This window comes from Xenopus laevis, chromosome 5L, assembly GCF_017654675.1.
Source record: "Xenopus laevis strain J_2021 chromosome 5L, Xenopus_laevis_v10.1, whole genome shotgun sequence".
NCBI classification, from domain to species: Eukaryota; Metazoa; Chordata; class Amphibia; order Anura; family Pipidae; genus Xenopus; species Xenopus laevis.
Genome location: NC_054379.1, coordinates 166,361,698 through 166,381,960, shown reverse-complemented (window position 1 = coordinate 166,381,960; position 20,263 = coordinate 166,361,698).

Below are 20,263 nucleotides of genomic sequence, written 5' to 3'. Positions count from 1 at the left end.
AGGGCTTCTGCTCAGCAGGGCTAAAGATAAAAAATGTACCAACTTAATTTATTAAGTTGGTACAAAATCATAATCAGATCAGGCTGGGTCGAGGCAGGCAGAGAATAAGCGTAGTCAGGCAGGCAAGGGTCAAACCGGGAGATCAGAAAGGATATAGCAGAAGAGGTAGTCGGTATTCAGGCAAGGGGTCAGGATCCAGAGGTCAGAATAGTCATAAGCCAGGCAGGGGTCACAACAAGAATCAAAACAGGTTCAGACAGATTAGCTTAAAGCTCAGAAGCACCAGGAACAAACTCCTATAACGGGCAGTGTGGAAATGAAAAATGTACCTTTAAGTACATAAATTTCGCGCCATTTCTCGCTGGCATCATCACGCCAGCACACCCGCGCCTATAATTAAAGAAGAGGCGCACGGCGCGCACCCTAGAGAACCGGCGCCATTGAAGAATTCCGGCGCGGCGGGCGTCCCTGCCGAGGGGGCAGCAGCCTTCCCTACCATCCGCCACTAGACTACCAGGATGAGTTGTCACATTACCTGGGGGGGGCCACTGGACCCCCAGGTCTCTCAGGAAACTTACGATGAAATTGGTTCCTGAGACGATCAGCCCTAACATCACCAACAGGAACCGAAGAATTCTCCTCATGGCCATAGCCCTTCCAATAAACAAGGTATTGTTACTTACCCCGCACAAGGCGAGAGTCAAGGAGTAGAGTCATGCAGCGGGTCGGGTACCCGCGGGTTACTCGCAAAAACCTGCAGTACCATGCGGGTTTTTCGTTGAAGTTCAAGGTGCGGGTATAGCCGCGGGTCGGCGGTTCTGCGGGTTGCGGGTCGGGCTGCGGATCTTCTCAATATAAATATTTGCTCCTTTTTTCTGGTCACGCCCACTTCCGATGATGTCATTTCCGGTACACAATGACAGCACTTCCGGTTTTACTCCCTTTTTTTCTGATCATATCTACTTTAGATGATGTCACTTCCGGTTTATAATGACAGCACTTCCTGATTCTTGATGGTCAGCGGGTCCGGGTTGCAGAGAAGGTACTTGCGGGTCGGGTCGGGTTGCGGGTCCAAGCGTGTAAGAATGCGGGTTGCGGATTGCAGGTTGCGGGTACGTGTTGGGTTAGGGTCCCAAAAAATGGACCCGTGCAGGACTCTATCAAGGAGTTCTTGGATTTCAAATTCAGGCTGACCTTCTACCAACACTGGGGGAGCCAAAGACTGTTGGTGCACCTGTGTACTTGGTTTCAGGAGAGACACATGAAAGGAATTAGAAATCTTGAAGTTATCAGGTAGTTTGAGACGAACAGATGAAGGATTAATTATTTCAATGATGGGGTATGGACCAATTGGAAGTCCAGTTTCAGAAAAAGTAGCAAAATGTATCCTCAGATAGGCTGTAAAAAAAGGAAAATATTAAAACCAAATTAAAATCATATAAATTATCTAAAAACAGGAGATAAGTCATATTCCAGATTTAACCCATTTGGTGTTAAACTATCCAATTTTCTAATCCACCGTGCCTCTTTATATAATAACTTTTTAACCCTGTTGCCTCCCCTACATTTTATGGCTAATTTATGTTCCCTGATCCTATCTCTGGCCATATGTGAGGTCTGCCCCACATAGACTAAGCCACACGGGCATTTTATTGCATTAACCACAAATGTGGTAGTACATGAATAATGGCCAGAGATAGGAACAGGAATTCCACTTCTGGGATGGTAAATAACTTCTCCTTTTTGTATGTTATCACAACAGTTACATGAACAACAGGCAAACGTTCCCTTTTTCACCGTGCGCAACACTGTCTGTCTGTTCTCCTTTCCTGGACCCAAATCTGCCTTCACCAACATGGAACATCGTGCGGGCCTTTCTATAAGACATAACTGGTGGATTTTGAAAAGCCGGGATTTCTCCCAGATTTGTTTTCAGGATATCCCAATGTTTTCTAATGATTTTACTAATGTCACTTAATGTATTATACACCGAAATAAAAGGGATTCTGGAATTATGTTATCTCTTTTCTTTAGAAGCTGCTCCCTATCCACCTTCTCCACTTCCCCTCTTTGTCTATGTACTATTGTCCTTGGATAATGTCTAGAAAGAAATTTCTCAGCCATTTCATCCATTCTTACTTGAGACACATTGTCTTACACGTGTAAATTGTGACTTGGGCAATGATCTTTTGATCTGTGGTGGATGAAAAGAGGAGAAATGAAGCAGAATATTTTTATCCGTCTCTTTGGTAAATAAATCAGTTTGAAGTTTATTACCAGCCACATATACTCTGGTGTCAAGGAAAGCAATCTCCTGTGAATCTATATGTACAGTAAACTTGATATGTGAGCATGCTGAATTAATTTTCCTATAAAAATGGTTCTAAGGACAAACGTGGCCCCTCCCATGTTACAAACACATCATCTATGTAGCGTAGCCATTTTATACAGTGTCTCATAAACAACTGATTAGCTTCAAATTTTCCCATAAATATGTTTGCATAGGAGGGAGCCACGTTTGATCCCATGGCCGTCCCTTTTAATTGCAGAAAAAACTCGTCCCAGAACATGAAGTAGTTCCATCTTAACACTAATTCAAGACAACTATAAAATGCCCGTGTGGCTTAGTCTATGTGGGGCAGACCTCACGTATGGATCAGGGAACATAACTCAACCATAAAATGTAAAAGACTGGACCAACCGGTAGCTAAACATTTTGTGGAATTAGGGCATACTGTACAACAATGTACAACAAAGGATGAGAAGGGGAGGCAACAGGGTTAAAAAGATATTATATTAAGAGGCACGGTGGATTAGAAAATTGGATAGTTTAACACCAAATGGCAGTGGCGTAACTAGATGTTGCTGGGCCCCACAGCAAATTAATTTTAGGGCCCCCAACATAAACCTTTGCAATGATTTTTCAGAATTTTGAATTTTTTTTTGAAAAACCGCTATGTTCAGACAAGCTTTTATGTTTGGTAGTTGGGATTAGAGAGACATAGTTACCCATTTTGTAATCGGCAGAATGTGTACTTTTCAAAAATGTATGGTTTTCTGGGGTAAACCTACGTTTCAGGAGTTTTTGCCTTGGAATCTAAAGCATGCCGTTTTCTGCCTTAGTGCTTTCAAAATTCGGCAAAATATTAAAACCAAATTAAAATCATATAAATTATCTAAAAACAGGAGATAAGTCATATTCCAGATTTAACCCATTTGGTGTTAAACTATCCAATTTTCTAATCCACCGTGCCTCTTTATATAATAACTTTTTAACCCTGTTGCCTCCCCTACATTTTATGGCTAATTTATGTTCCCTGATCCTATCTCTGGCCATATGTGAGGTCTGCCCCACATAGACTAAGCCACACGGGCATTTTATTGCATTAACCACAAATGTGGTAGTACATGAATAATGGCCAGAGATAGGAACAGGAATTCCACTTCTGGGATGGTAAATAACTTCTCCTTTTTGTATGTTATCACAACAGTTACATGAACAACAGGCAAACGTTCCCTTTTTCACCGTGCGCAACACTGTCTGTCTGTTCTCCTTTCCTGGACCCAAATCTGCCTTCACCAACATGGAACATCGTGCGGGCCTTTCTATAAGACATAACTGGTGGATTTTGAAAAGCCGGGATTTCTCCCAGATTTGTTTTCAGGATATCCCAATGTTTTCTAATGATTTTACTAATGTCACTTAATGTATTATACACCGAAATAAAAGGGATTCTGGAATTATGTTATCTCTTTTCTTTAGAAGCTGCTCCCTATCCACCTTCTCCACTTCCCCTCTTTGTCTATGTACTATTGTCCTTGGATAATGTCTAGAAAGAAATTTCTCAGCCATTTCATCCATTCTTACTTGAGACACATTGTCTTACACGTGTAAATTGTGACTTGGGCAATGATCTTTTGATCTGTGGTGGATGAAAAGAGGAGAAATGAAGCAGAATATTTTTATCCGTCTCTTTGGTAAATAAATCAGTTTGAAGTTTATTACCAGCCACATATACTCTGGTGTCAAGGAAAGCAATCTCCTGTGAATCTATATGTACAGTAAACTTGATATGTGAGCATGCTGAATTAATTTTCCTATAAAAATGGTTCTAAGGACAAACGTGGCCCCTCCCATGTTACAAACACATCATCTATGTAGCGTAGCCATTTTATACAGTGTCTCATAAACAACTGATTAGCTTCAAATTTTCCCATAAATATGTTTGCATAGGAGGGAGCCACGTTTGATCCCATGGCCGTCCCTTTTAATTGCAGAAAAAACTCGTCCCAGAACATGAAGTAGTTCCATCTTAACACTAATTCAAGACAACTATAAAATGCCCGTGTGGCTTAGTCTATGTGGGGCAGACCTCACGTATGGATCAGGGAACATAACTCAACCATAAAATGTAAAAGACTGGACCAACCGGTAGCTAAACATTTTGTGGAATTAGGGCATACTGTACAACAATGTACAACAAAGGATGAGAAGGGGAGGCAACAGGGTTAAAAAGATATTATATTAAGAGGCACGGTGGATTAGAAAATTGGATAGTTTAACACCAAATGGCAGTGGCGTAACTAGATGTTGCTGGGCCCCACAGCAAATTAATTTTAGGGCCCCCAACATATCCAGTGTTTGTCCTGTTTTACCAATATATGTTCAAATTGCTCATCAATGAGAGCCTCATGGGGCCCCCTGTACCTCCTGGGCCCCCCTGCAGCCGCAGGGTCTGCTTCCTCTGTAGTTACGCCCCTGCCAAATGGGTTAAATCTGGAATATGACTTATCTCCTGTTTTTAGATAATTTATATGATTTTAATTTGGTTTTAATATTTTCCTTTTTTTTTAGAGCCTATCCGAGGATACATTTTGCTAATTTTTCTGAAACTGGACTACCAAATGACATAGTGTCAGATAAGTGAAACAGTTGTTACTGATTAAGTGTTTAACTATTTTGTTGCAGTTTCACTAGAGGGTGCTATGACAATAGAGTATAAAAAGGAGAATCTATACAATGTTATGCTAGCTTGAAAAAGAGCTATGCTAGGCTCGAAACGTTGCAAATGCTGCCCTGCTGATTGTGAATAAAGGCGTTTTTAACTTTAGTCTGGAGTGCTGCCCATCTTGATGTGTGATAGTTGTATATTACTTATACAGGATTCACTTTAAAACACACAAAGAGAAAGAAGTAAAACCCCCTTCCTTCCACACACCGAACCAATTGTTAATTGACCAAGTGCTTTGTGCAATAATTAAAAAATTAAGTCATAAGTTGAAAATATATTACATGCATCTCATTTAATTGTGAGAAATGTTATCAAAGTGCTTGTGCTTCTAGTTGATTGCTTATAAAAATGTTTAAAGTGCTATGTGCTAACTCAATATATGAAGCAGTTCATTTATTAAAATTAAATTAATAGAATGTAAATCAACCACTTTTAAATTAATACAATTGAAGTGCTAGTGACAAAAACTAATTGCAATTTCAGATTGCCAATGTGCAAAAAAAAGTTGGTTAGAATTGGTTTTATAAAAAACAGCCCAGGCTGTCAGGTAACATATTAACATAGTAACATAGTAAGTAAGGTTGAAAAAAGACACATGTCCATCGAGTTCAACCTTTTTTTTTTTTATTAACTACCTATCTGCCAGCTGATCCAGAGGAAGGCAAAAAAAACCCATCTGAAGCCTCTCCAATTTGCCTTAGAGGGGGAAAAATTCCTTCCTGACTCCAAAATGACAATCGGACCAGTCCCTGGATCAACTTGTACTATGAGCTATCTCCCATATCCCTGTATTCCCTCACTTGCTAAACACCATCCAACCCCTTCTTATACCTATCTAATGTATCAGCCTGTACCACTGATTCACTTCCCAGCTCTCCCTGTAACACCCCTTTCCCTCCTCCAATCTCATTGGCTCCCTCCTGTCTGCTGGGAGGAGCTACTGGTGAATAAAGCATCCGACCCTTCCTTGTACCTATCTAATGTATCAGCCTGTACCACTGATTCAGTGAGACAATTCCACATCTTCACAGCTCTCACTGTAACAAACCCCTTCCCAATATTTATCTGAAACCTCTTTTCTTCTAATCGGAATGGGTGACCTTGTGTCAGCTGGAAAGTCCTACTGGTAAATAAATCATTAGAGAGATTATTATATGATCCCCTTATATATTTATACATAGTTATCATATCACCCCTTAAGCGCCTCTTCTACAGAGTGAACATCCCCAATTTGGCCAGTCTTTCCTCATAGCTAAGATTTTCCCTTTACCAGCTTAGTTGCCCTTCTCTGTACCCTCTCTAATACAATAATGTCCTGTTTGAGTGATGGAGACCAAAACTGTAGGGCATATTCTAGATGGGGCCTTACCAGTGCTCTATACAGTGGAAGAATGACCCCTCCTCCCGTGACTCTCTGCCCCATTTAATACAAGTCAAGACCTTATTTGCCCTTGATGCTGCTGACTGGCATTGCTTGCTACAGACAAGTTTATTATCTACAAGGACTCCAAGCTCCGTCTCCATTATGGATTTGCCTAGTGCAGTCCCATTAAGGGTATAAGTGGATATTGTTACATCCCAGGTGCAGGACTTTACATTTATCAACATTGAATCTCATTTGCCACTTAGCTGCCCAGATTGCCAGTTAGTCAAGATCCTGTTGCAAGTGCCACATCCTGGATGGAATTAATTGGGCTGATAGTTTTGTCTCATCTGCAAACACTGATACATTACTTACAATACCCTCCCCTAAGTCATTAATGAACAAGTTAAATAAAAGTGGACCCAATACTGAGCCCTGAGGGACCCCACTAAGAACCTTACTCCAAGTAGAGAATGTCCCATTAACAACCACCCTCTGTACCCGATCCTGTAGCCAGTTTCCTATCCATGTGCAAACGACTTCATTAAGCCCAACAGACCTTAGTTTAGAAAGCAGTCGTTTGTGGGGCACAGTATCAAACGCTTTGGCAAAATCCAAATAGATCACATCTACTGCCCCCCCACTATCCAGAATCTTACTTACCACATCATAAAAAGCAATCAAATTCGTCTGACATGACCTATCCTTCATAAAGCCATGCTGATTGCTGCTCATAATGCCATTCATTAGGACAAAATTTTGAACGTGATCCCTTAACAAGCCTTCAAATAATTTGCCCACCACAGATGTCAAGCTTACTGGCCTATAATTGCCAAGCTGAGATCGTAATCCCTTTTTAAATATTGGAATAACATCAGCTTTTCTCCAATCCATAGGCACCATACCAGATGACAGTGAATCTGAGAAAATCAGAAATAAGGGCTGGTCTAAAACTGAACTAAGCTCTCTTAGAACCCGGGGGTGTATGCCATCAGGCCCTGGAGCCTTGTTTACATTAATTTGTATTAAAGCTTTATGAATCATATCCTGAGTCAGCCACTGACTAGATTGAGCTGAACCATTCGTGCAGTTATAAAGTGAGTCTGTGAACTCAGACTCCTCTATTGTATACACTGAAGAAAAGAACTGATTTAACACATTTGCCTTATCTGTATCTGTTACAACCATACTGGTACCGTTATTTAATGGAGCAACACTCTCAACCTGCACCTTTATAAAGTGTTTATATTCATTAAATGCAGCTTTGTCCCTACAGATTTATAGTTTTTAAATGCCTTTCTCTTCTTTCCCATTAACTTCTTTACCTCTGTATTAAGCCACACAGGATGATTCTTAGAGCTTCTACGTTTACTCCTTAAGGGACAGTAATGATTTAATATCATTTTAAAGGACAACCATTTCTGTTCTGTGTTTTTAGCTGAAAACTTGCCCCAATCAATGCTCTGTAGGGCAGCCCTCAAGGCACTAAAATTAGCTTTTCTGAAATTCATGTTTTTTTTGCCCCAGTATATATTTGTTTTTTGCACCAGACATTAAATAATATAACATTATGGTCACTATTACCCAGGGGTTCAATGACTTGTACATTTACTATAAGTTCTAGGTCATTAGAGATCACTAGATCCAGAATAGCATTTTTTCTGGTTGGCTCCTCAACAACTTGTGCCATAAAATTGTCATGTAACAGTTTATAAATTTTTTCCCATTAACTGATCTGGCAGTACCGTTGCTCCAGTCAATATCTGGCTAATTAAAATCCCCCATTATCATTACTTTACCTAAACTAGCAGCCTTTTCTATTTGCATTAGGAGCTTTGTCTCCTCCTCGTCACTTACATTAGGGGGTCTATAGCGACTACTACAATTAATTTGCTGGATTCTTTACAATTGGTGAAGAACGACGTCTGCCCCCTCATTTTCTAACATAACCTCCTCCTTTATATGAGCTTTTAAATCCTGCCTAACAAACAGACATACCCCTCCTCCTTTTCTATTGCCTCTGTCCCTCCGAAACAAAGTATAGCCGCTGATATTTACTGCCCAGTGATGTGACTCATTCAGCCATGTTTCGGCCACACCAATCACATCATATTTTCCTTCCAACACCAGCAGGTGTAGGAAATGAACTAATAGAAGTTCACAAATTAAAGGCCAAAACCAGCATTTGAGAAATAAAAGTAGGAAAAATTTAAAATAGTAGAGAGGTGGAGAAGTCCCAAGAATCTACTGCCTGATTGTATTTGCTTGGCCCTGGGACCCCACATGGGGAGAAAGTAAGACACTGGGGACTGTGGTCTCAAGTCTACCTTACTATCTTAGAAAGAGAGCTGAACTTCCTTATAAAACCACAAATCCCACAGAGCCATATAATTAAAGAGATTGAAGAGGTGCAAATGCAGTAAAATTAGGTTAAAAAATCTTAAGTTAAAAGATAAGATAATAAAAAGCAATTTTAGGAATCCAATCCAATTGCTAAAGTTCTGGAGGTTTCATTATGGCTGGAAGTTGCACTCTCCCCTGATTTTCTGGTTCAGAAAGTAGACTTCGTATGATTATGAACTTCATCTTTGGAATATTTCCACAAATTTTCTATTAGAAGTAAGGTTGTGCGGTTCTGCCTGAAACAGATTGCGGAGAGGTCATAGGTCAAACTAGGCCATTCATATGGTCCCTCCCGGCTTGCAATCTGCCAATACCCCACTGGTAGCAAAACCACTGGAGAACTGCTCCTCTTTGATTTCATCTCTGACATCAGAGTAAATGGGTCGGTGCTGTTTCTGAAGTCTTCTTATCAATTCTGGGCCTGTTTTTACTGGAGTATAATTTCTACTGGTTTATGTACAATAGATCTTGCCTGACAAATGTAACAAATAACATTAATTTATAGATTATTATATAATTTATTTATATGATGTTATTCTGGCACAGACTGAGCTTTAATCTACACACTCAACCTTTTAATTTCTCTTGAGATGCAACCAAACTTGGTTGATGAGCTCAGTAGGGCTCAGGTATTAGCAAAGCAACATAGAGACAATGGACGAAGATGGAGCTAGAATGGCAGTTTGGACACAGTACAATCCCCTATTTATATAAATAATATGGCACTGTAAGGGCTCTTTTGCGTTAGATTCCTCACCCCCAACCTATTGAAGTCCTACTCCTTATAAATGCAGAGAGCTGAGATGTTGCTCAATCTGCATTTGGCCCCATTTGGCCTTAAAGAAGAAGTAAACCTTAAAAATGAATGTGGCTAAAAATGCCATATTTTATATACTGAACTTTTGTGTGCAGCATACAGATGCAGCCAGCCTGGTTTGTACGTTTGGAGCGCTGTAACTAAGCTGGATAGGCGCGCTATTCGCGCTGAATGAAGATCTTCGCGCTGCCTTGACGAAGCAGAAAGATTTCCACTTTGTTTCCTTGAACTGCAATTCTTTAAACAGACACCAGGTGGCGCATGGAACACTTACGTCATAGGAAAGAACGTATTGTAGAGAGAGATCCTTCTGGTGTGCAAACTTCTCATGTCTAACACTGAGCTCTATTGTAGCCTAATGGTTAAGGTGCGTCATTTGAAAGTTGTAGGTCTTGAGTTCAAAACCTGTAACATCTACTTTTTTAATTAACATTTTGTAAAGGGCAACTAAGCCCAATATATGACAAGCCACTTTTTAAAGGGGAACTAAACTCGATATACGAGATCACACTTTTTAAAGGGGAACTAAACCCAATATATGAGATCACACTTTTTAAAGGGGAACTAAACCCAATATAGGACATCACACTTTTTAAAGGGGAACTAAACCCAATATAGGACAATCCACTTTTTAAAGGGGAACTAAACCCAATATATGACATCCCACTTTTTAAAGGGCAACTAAACCCATTATCTGAAATCCCACATTTTAAAGGGCAACTAAGCCCAATATACGAGATCACACTTTTTAAAGGGCAACTAAGCCCAATATATGACATCCCACTTTTTAAAGGGCAACTAAACCCAATATATGAAATCCCACTTTTTAAAGGGCAACTAAACCCAATATCTGACATCCCACATTTTAAAGGGCAACTAAGCCCAATATACGAAATCACAATTTTTTTTAGGGGAACTAAGCCCAATATCTGACATCCCACTTTTTAAAGGGCAACTAAGCCCAATATATGAGATCACACGTTTTAAAGGGGAACTAAACCCAATATAGGACATCCCACTTTTTAAAGGGGAACTAAGCCCAATATACAAAATCACACTTTTTAAAGGGAAACTAAACCCAATATATGACATTCCACTTTTTAAAGGGCAACTAAGCCCAATATATGACATCCCACTTTTTAAAGGGGAACTAAACCCTATATATGAAATCCCAATTTTTAAAGGGCAACTAAACCCAATATCTGACATCCCACATTTTAAAGGGCAACTAAGCCCAATATATGACATCCCACTTTTTAAAGGGCAACTAAGCCCAATATACGAGATCACACTTTTTAAAGGGGAACTAAGCCCAATATATGACATCCCACTTTTTAAAGGGCAACTAAGCCCAATATATGAGATCACACTTTATAAAGGGGAACTAAACCCAATATATGAAATCCCACTTTTTAAAGGGCAACTAAACCCAATATCTGACATCCCACATTTTAAAGGGCAACAAAGCCCAATATATGACAGTCCACTTTTTAAAGGACAACAAAGCCCAATATATGAGATCACACTTTTTAAAGGGGAACTAAACCCAATATATGACATTCCACTTTTGCTCTTTCAAGTAGTACTTAAATGTCACCAAAATCACCAAAATTAGGAAAGGCTTGTGACTTGGTGCTTTGGAGTACAAAGACATGCATACCCAATTTGGATTTGCAGGAATGTGTACTTTCCAAAAATATATGTTTTTTTGGAGTGAACTCACTTTTTTTTACTTTTGCCCCCCCCCCAGTGATGTAAATGTTTTGATTTTGCAGTACTTGAAAAGACCAACCATATGGGGGGGTCTTTATTTTGGGGCCTGTATATGCCACGTGCTTGGGGTACACTTATATGTATTGGGCATCCCACAAATCCAAACTTATGTGCTGCTGCCCTTTGTGCCTACTATTGACACAAAGCAGAACAGCAGGAATTGGGCTGTTTATGTTACCTGCCCACCCCCTCTCCACCATGTCTCAGTGTCCTGCTGGGAAGTGTAAACTGTAATTAGCATATGTTAAGGGCAAGGACAGACGGGAATATTCAGGGAGATTAGTCGCCTGGCCTATTCACATGCGGCGCTGGGTTTTTCAAAGTCGCTCAAAAACGCCTCACAAGGCAATTTCGAGCGACTTAGAAAAATGCAGTGTTGCATGTGAATAGGCACCGGCTACTTTTCATTTTAGCAGGTGCGAGACATGGGAAAGCCATTCAGGAAGATTAGTCGCCCGAAAAAAGTCGCCTGGTGACTAATCTCCCTGAATCTTCCCGTCTGTCCTTGCCCTAAGAGGGAAACAAATAGTAGCAGCTAGCTTTCTGATTGTTGGGATTGCCTGTGAGAGGAGTGGGGGATGGTTTAGAGCAAGGTGATCTCAAGTTACAGCTTCATACAAGCATGTGAGGAGTCTCAGCAATGGAGCTCTGAATTACAGAAAGCCTGTCTCCCATGGACTCCAAATAATCCAAATTTTTAACAAATGATTTCCTTTTTCTGTGTAATAATAAAACAGTTGCTTGTACTTCATCCAAACTAAGATATAATGAATCCTTAGGGTAGGGGCACACGGGCAGATTCAGGGAAATTTAGTCGCCTTATGAATTTGAATTTGTAAGTTCGAGTGCATAGGATAGACTTGCAAATTTAAATCAAATTCAAATTGAATATGATTCAAATCTTTCTAAAATCCGAGTACCAACAGTTCTCTTAGTGCGTCCTAAGACTTAAGAAGGATGACATAACAACATACATGTCAGGCCTTAAGGGTACCTTTAAGTGCTCACACAAGAGGTGTACAGCCTGCCAATTTGTTGCCCCAAAGGGATTCAATTATGAAGAGGTAGGGTTACCACAGCCTAAAAGATTTTATAATTGCAAGACAATATATGCAGTTTATGCAATAATATGTGAATGTTGTATGTTGTATATAGGACGCACTAAGAGAACTGTTGGTACTCGGATTTTAGAACATGTAAATAACATTCGCAAACAGCGCACCAACCATAGTGTCCCAAAACATTATAAGGAAATCCACCAACATGATCCACATAAATTAAAATATGTAGTACTAGAACAAATAAACCACAAACATAAGGGTGGTGATAGACTTATCAAGCTGCGACAGAGGGAGACATATTGGATTTACAGGTTGAATTCTCTAACTCCGAGAGGTCTTAACATAGACTTGGATTTAGCAGCTTTTTAATTCAACAAGTTTACTCAGTTCTTATCTTAATTTATTTTTACTAACTATTTATGAGAGTTTTTAGCCCATCAGTCTCAAGAGAACACGTTTGAATAAATATGCATAAATTAGCATTTTTAATTGGTATGGTTTAAACCAGACAAAATTATTTGATTAACTGTCATAATCACAATACACTGTGAATTTCTTGGAATATGTTTATATGTTTATTTGGTATTTGCTGCTAATGTTAAAATCTGAACATCAAGTTTCGGGTAATTATGTCACAATAAATATAAACGGGTAAGTCTGCAACAGGGAGGAAGCAGCACCGACATGATTAACAAGGACTTGTGTGATCATCACACCTTCCCTGAGGAAGCGGTCAAGAGAGACTGCAAAACGCGTTGGATATTGGAGCAGTTTGATTTATTCATCGATCACAGACGCAACAGGAGAAACCTTCCTGGACCCAGAGAACTCTGGACTTTTATTTTGCTTTGGGTACTACGTGCTTTATGATCTGGTGATCCTTGTGAGTAGAAAATCGTTTGTTTTATGGTGATTTTTAATATTTATTAAAGCAATATTATACTATATTTTGCTTATATCTTCATTATATTACTTGGTGGATGACTGGAGAAAACTTATAAGGTGAAGAACGAACATTACTATATGCATCAAAAATCCAAGAAATCTTGTGCGTATATACCCGAAAGGGGGAATCTTGAAGAATATCACACTGGTGGATCTTCTGCAATATAGCTCTCCAGGCACCATTTTTAAACACTCTGTGGCTCTAGGGGCTTAATTGCTTATCTTAATTGAGACAATACTACTCTATGTGTGCGCTTCCCTTTGCATTCTATTTCAGATTTCCTGTGTCATTTTAACCTGGTGTGAACGGTGATATTCAAGGAAGCAGCCCCCCCTTTTTTGTCAATAGTGCAGTGGCACGGTATTGGTATAAATTAATTATACCTTTTTCTATATATTGGGTTTAGTTCCCCTTTAAAAAGTGGGATGTCAGATATTGGGCTTAGTTCCCCTTTAAAAAGTGTGATGTATATTTGGCTTAGTTCCCCTTTAAAAAGTGGGATGTCAGATATTGGGTTTAGTTCCCCTTTAAAAAGTGGGATGTCCTATATTGGGTTTAGTTCCCCTTTAAAAAGTTTGATCTCGTATATTGGGTTTAGTTTCCCCTTAAAAAGTGTGATCTTGTATATTGGGCTTATTTGCCCTTTAAAAAGTGGATTGTCCTATATTGGATTTAGTTCCCCTTTAAAAAGTGGGATGTCATATATTGGGTTTAGTTCCCCTTTAAAAAGTGGGATGTCATACATTGGGCTTAGTTCCCCTTTAAAAAGTGGGATGTCATATATAGGGTTTAGTTCCCCTTTAAAAAGTGGGATGTCATATATTGGGTTTAGTTCCCCTTTAAAAAGTGGGATGTCATATATTGGGTTTAGTTCCCCTTTAAAAAGTGGGATGTCATATATTGGGCTTAGTTCCCCTTTAAAAAGTGGGATGTCATACATTGGGCTTAGTTCCCCTTTAAAAAGTGGGATGTCATATATTGGGTTTAGTTCCACTTTAAAAAGTGGGATGTCATATATTGGGTTTAGTTGCCCTTTAAAAAGTGGGATGTCATATATTGGGTTTAGTTTCCCTTTAAAAAGTGTGATTTTGTATATTGGGCTTAGTTGCCCTTTAAAAAGTGGGATTTCATATATTGGGCTTAGTTCCCCTTTAAAAAGTGGGATGTCATATATTGGGTTTAGTTCCCCTTTAAAAAGTGGAATGTCATATATTGGGTTTAGTTCCCCATTAAAAAGTGGGATGTCAGATATTGGCCTTAGTTCCCCTTTAAAAAGTGTGGTGTATATTTGGCTTAGTTCCCCTTTAAAAAGTGGGATGTCAGATATTGGGTTTAGTTCCCCTTTAAAAAGTGGGATATCCTATATTGGGTTTAGTTCCCCTTTAAAAAGGTGTGGTCTCGTATATTGGGTTTAGTTCCCCCTTAAAAAGTGTGATCTTGTATATTGGGCTTAGTTGCCCTTTAAAAAGTGGATTGTCCTATATTGGATTTAGTTCCCCTTTAAAAAGTGGGATGTCATATATTGGGTTTAGTTCCCCTTTAAAAAGTGGGATGTCATATATTGGGTTTAGTTCCCCTTTAAAAAGTGGGATGTCAGATATTGGGCTTAGTTCCCCTTTAAAAAGTTTGATGTAGTATATTTGGCTTAGTTCCCCTTTAAAAAGTGGGATGTCAGATATTGGGTTTAGTTCCCCTTTAAAAAGTGGGATTTCATATATTGGGTTTAGTTGCCCTTTAAAAAGTTGGATGTCATATATTGGGCTTAGTTCCCCTTTAAAAAGTGGGATGTCATACATTGGGCTTAGTTCCCCTTTAAAAAGTGGGATGTCATATATTGGGTTTAGTTCCCCTTTAAAAAGTGGGATGTCAGATATTGGGCTTAGTTCCCCTTTAAAAAGTGTGATGTATATTTGGCTTAGTTCCTCTTTAAAAAGTGGGATGTCAGATATTGGGTTTAGTTCCCCTCTAAAAAGTGGGATGTCCTATATTGGGTTTAGTTCCCCTTTAAAAAGGTGTGATCTCGTATATTGGGTTTAGTTCCCCCTTAAAAAGTGTGATCTTGTATATTGAACTTAGTTGCCCTTTAAAAAGTGGATTGTCCTATATTGGATTTAGTTCCCCTTTAAAAAGTGGGATGTCATATATTGGGCTTAGTTCCCCTTTAAAAAGTGGGATGTCATACATTGGGCTTAGTTCCCCTTTAAAAAGTGGGATGTCAGATATTGGGCTTAGTTCCCCTTTAAAAAGTTTGTGTAGTATATTTGGCTTAGTTCCCCTTTAAAAAGTGGGATGTCAGATATTGGGTTTAGTTCCCCTTTAAAAAGTCTGATTTCATATATTGGGTTTAGTTGCCCTTTAAAAAGTGGGATGTCATATATTGGGCTCAGGTGCCCTTTAAAAAGTGTGATCTCGTATATTGGGCTTAGTTGCCCTTTAAAATGTGTAATGTCAGATATTGGGTTTAGTTGCCCTTTAAAAAGTGGGATGTCCTATATTGGGTTTAGTTCCCCTTTAAAAAGTGGGATGTCCTATATTGGGTTTAGTTCCCCTTTAAAAAGTGTGATCTCCTATATTGGGTTTAGTTCCTCTTTAAAAAGTGTGATCTTGTATTTTGGGCTTAGTTGCCCTTTACAAAACGTTAATTTTAAAAAAAGTAGATGTTGCAGGTTTTGAACTCAAGACCTACAGATTTTAAGTCACGCACCTTAACCAATAGGCTACAATAGAGCTCAGTACTAGACTTGAGAAGTTTGCACACCAGAAGGATCTCTCTCTACAATACGTTCTTTCCTATGAACCTATGAATTGCCTTGCGTTTGGCGGCCTCTAGTGGCAGAACTGGTATTACATGCAGGTAAACGCATTAAACGCGAGGTTTCCTGACACATCGCACTTGCTGCAGATCTACTAGCGTTACTGCGCGATAAACGTACAAAAGAAAGTGGCTCCATCTGTAGATGACAATAAAATCTATCTACTATCTATGTATCTGTCTATGTATCTATCAATCTATCTATCTATCATCTATGTATCTATCTTGTTGCACGAGGCTAAAGTTTGAGCTTGTCAATAGCATCAATGATCCAGGACTTCAAACTTGTCACAGGGGGTCACCATCTTGGAAAGTGTCTGTGACACTCACATGCTCAGTGGGCTCTGATTGGCTGTTGAGAAGCTAAGCTTAGGGCTCGTCACTAATTATCCAGCAGAAAATGAGCTTCCCTGGCTGTAATATAAGCTGATGCTACAGGTTTGCTGATTATTCAATTCTGATGCTAATTGCACTGGTTTCTGTGCTGCCATGTAGTAATTATGTGTATTAATTACTAATCAGCCTTATATTGTGACATTTCTATTCTATGTGTACTGTATATTGTGAGTGGCTCCCTAAGCTCAGTAAGTGACAGCAGCACAGAGCATGTGCAGTGAATCAGCAGAAAAGAAGATGGGGAGCTACTGGGGCATCTTTGGAGACACAGATCTTTACTGCTAAAGGGCTGTGGTTGCCTTGGGCTGGTACAGAAGCACAAAACACCATGTACAACATTTCTACCTACTTCTTTAGTTAGGCTTTTGTTCTCCTTTAACCCTCCTTTCTTCCGTGTGTGACCAAGTATCATAGATTTTCATAACTGAGACAAGCCACACCCCATGGGTCCACATTCCAACACAGATAACTAGAAAGGGTGCAGTTTATGGGAAATCCATTCATTATGAAAGTGAAAGCAATTTCTGCCCAATATATATTAATACATACAGCTGTTACACTGTTCTGCTTCAGAAATAAATGGACTTACACCAGGCACACTTGTAATGATCGGATGCGCAACACAATAAAAGGTTCCACCCCCAAAAGTCAAAAATACTGTAAAGAAATTTGTGTGCATCCTACAATAAATGTTCCGCCAAATTGTGTGTCTCTTACTGGATCTAAATGGGTCCTATGTTTTTTTTCAGCACCTCTCTCTCTCTCTCTCTATATATATATATACATATATATATGCCCTACTTCAACACAATTACACAGTTCTTTACAGAGAATTTTATTCTTCACCTCAGTCCCTGTCCCAATGGAGCTTACAGTCTGAGGTCCCTATCCCATTCATACTCACTGTTTTACATTATACATACAGTCATATGAAAAAGTTTGGGAACACCTCTTAATTCTTTGGAGTTTTGTTTATCATTGGCTGAGCTTTCGAAGTGGCAACTTCCTTTTAATTTATAACTTGCCTTATGGAAACAGTAGTATTTCAGCAGTGACATAAAGTTTATTGGATTAACAGAAAATATGTAATATGCATTATAACAAAATTAGACAGGTGCATAAATTTGGGCACCCCAACAGAGATATTACATCAATACTTAGTTACAAATGTAACAGCCTCTAGACGCCTCCTATAGTCTTTGATGAGTGTCTGGATTCTGGATGTGGCTATTTCTGACCATTGGTCCATACAAAATCTCTCCAGTTCAGTTAAATTTGATGGCTGCCGAGCATGGACAGTCTGCTTCAAATCATCCCATAGATTTTCCATGATATTCAAGTCGGGGGACTGTGACGGCCATTCCGGAACATTGTACTTCGCCCTCTGCATAAATGTCTTTGTAGATTTCCAAGTGTGTTTAGGGTCATTGTCTTGTTGGAATATCCGACCCCTGCAGCGGAACTTCAACTTTGTGACTGATGCTTGAACACTATCCTGAAGAATTTGTTGATATTAGGTTGAATTCATCCAAGCTTTGACTTAAACAACAGTCCCACAGCATGATGGGACCTCCACTAAATGTGACAGTAGGTAGCAGGTGTTTTTCTTGGAATGCAGTGTTCTTCTTCCGCCATGCAAAGTGCTTTTTGTTATGACCAAATAACTAGATTTTTGTCTCATCAGTCCAAAGCACTTTGTTCCAAAATGAGTGTGTGAGTGCAGAAAGGGCTTCTTTCTCATCCCCCTGCCATACAGATGTTTTTTGTGTAAATTGCACTGAATTGTAGAACGATGGACAGATATACCATCTGCAGCAAGATGTTCTTGCAGGTCTTTGGAGGTGATCTTTGGATTGTCTGTAACATTCTCACAATCCTCCGCATATGCCGCTCCTATATATTTCTTGGCCTGTCAGACCTGGGTTTTACAGAACCTGTGCCTGTGGCCATCCATTTCCTGATTACATTCCTTACAGTTAAAATTGACAGTTTAAACCTCTGAGATAGCTTTTTGTAGCCTTCCCCTAAACCATGATACTGAAAAATTATTGTTTTCAGATCTTTTGAGAGTTGCTTTGAGGATCCCATGCTGTCACTCTTCACAGGAGAGTCAAACAGAAGCACAACTTGCAATTGGCCACCTTAAATACCTTTTCTCATGATTGGACACACCTGCCTATGAAGTTCAAGGCTTAACCAGCTAATCCAACCAATTTGGTGTTGCCAGTAATCAGTATTGAGCAGTTACATGCATTCAAATTGGCGACATTACAAGGGTGCCCAAATTTTTGCACAGCCAGTTTTTCACATTTGATTTAATTCCATACAACTGAATAATACTTAACTAAAAATCTTTGTTCAGAAAACACCCCAGTACTTAGATGTTCCTAGGAAATGAAATCTTTTTTGTTGTTGAAAGTGGGGTAAATTATTATGCAGGCTGACAGTGGTTCCCAAAGGTTTTCACATGACTGTAGTAACATGTGGGAGAGTGAGCATAGGAGTATGCCAAAAAGCTTGTTTTGCCTTTATTTTCTCCATAGTGGGAGATGTAAGCTGCACTAAATATGTTACTAAAAAGAGTTGTCAGGTCGTGCAAACTGGAGTGTTCTGGAAGCAACAGACTAGTTAATCCATTCCAGTGGTCCAGCTCATGAACTGGAGCTCATTTTATACAGGAAGTCTGTGGCCTTTTCTCCAGCCATTAATAAAAAGGGAGGAGTTGCAATTTTATTCCACTGGAATTTAAATGTCCAAATTATTTCTACCCATAAAGATGAGCATAGCAGATTTCTTTATGTAACATAGTAACATATTAAGTAAGGTTGAAAAAAGACACATGTCCATCAAGTTCAACCTTTTTTTTTTAACTACGTAGATGTGTTAATTCATGAAGATATGACACCTTATTTCTATTTATGCTCCTAACCATACTAAAGAAAGTTTCTTTGTTGATTTAATGTAAAGGATCTCTTCAATCCCACAATCAAATGTTATTCTAGATGGCCACCTCAACGAAACTCACTTGTGCATATAGTGGGCACCAGAATTGACTATATTTTTATCTCTAACAATGTTATTGCTAAAACGAATTCTGTTGATATAGATCCTATTGTTCATTCTGATCATGCTCCTTTATCTGCTCAAATTATCACAACCAAAGGTGTCAAAGACTATGTACCATGGTCTTTTCCAGTCAATTTAGCAGATCAACCTGATTTTATAAAAATGCTTCTAGACAGGTGGGATATGTTTGTGGCAGATAATTGCGAGCATTCAAATAATCTTTAAATTTCGCCTTATTCGTAAAGTTAATGATAACTTTCTGAGGCTTAGCATTCTACTAAAAGATTATTACTCTAATCTTAAAAAACTTTCACTCCGAGTTAAATTGTAACAAATATAAGGAAGTCTCTGCCTCCTTGAAGCCTTGGATAACCTTAAGAGATTCACTCTTTGCCCAATATTCTAAAGCAAAGCTTGCTAATCTAAGTAATAAAACTAACAATGTAGTTAAAGATAAACAGGGTTCCTTTATTACTTATCCTCTAAAAGTAGTAAGTATTTTGAAAGAATACTATGAATCTATTGACTCCTCTACTGAGTCTAGTTCTTAAGGCTTCTTCTCCTCCCAATTTTTTACAAGTCTTTAAAAACTAAAATTGGCCCTTTTCTTACTA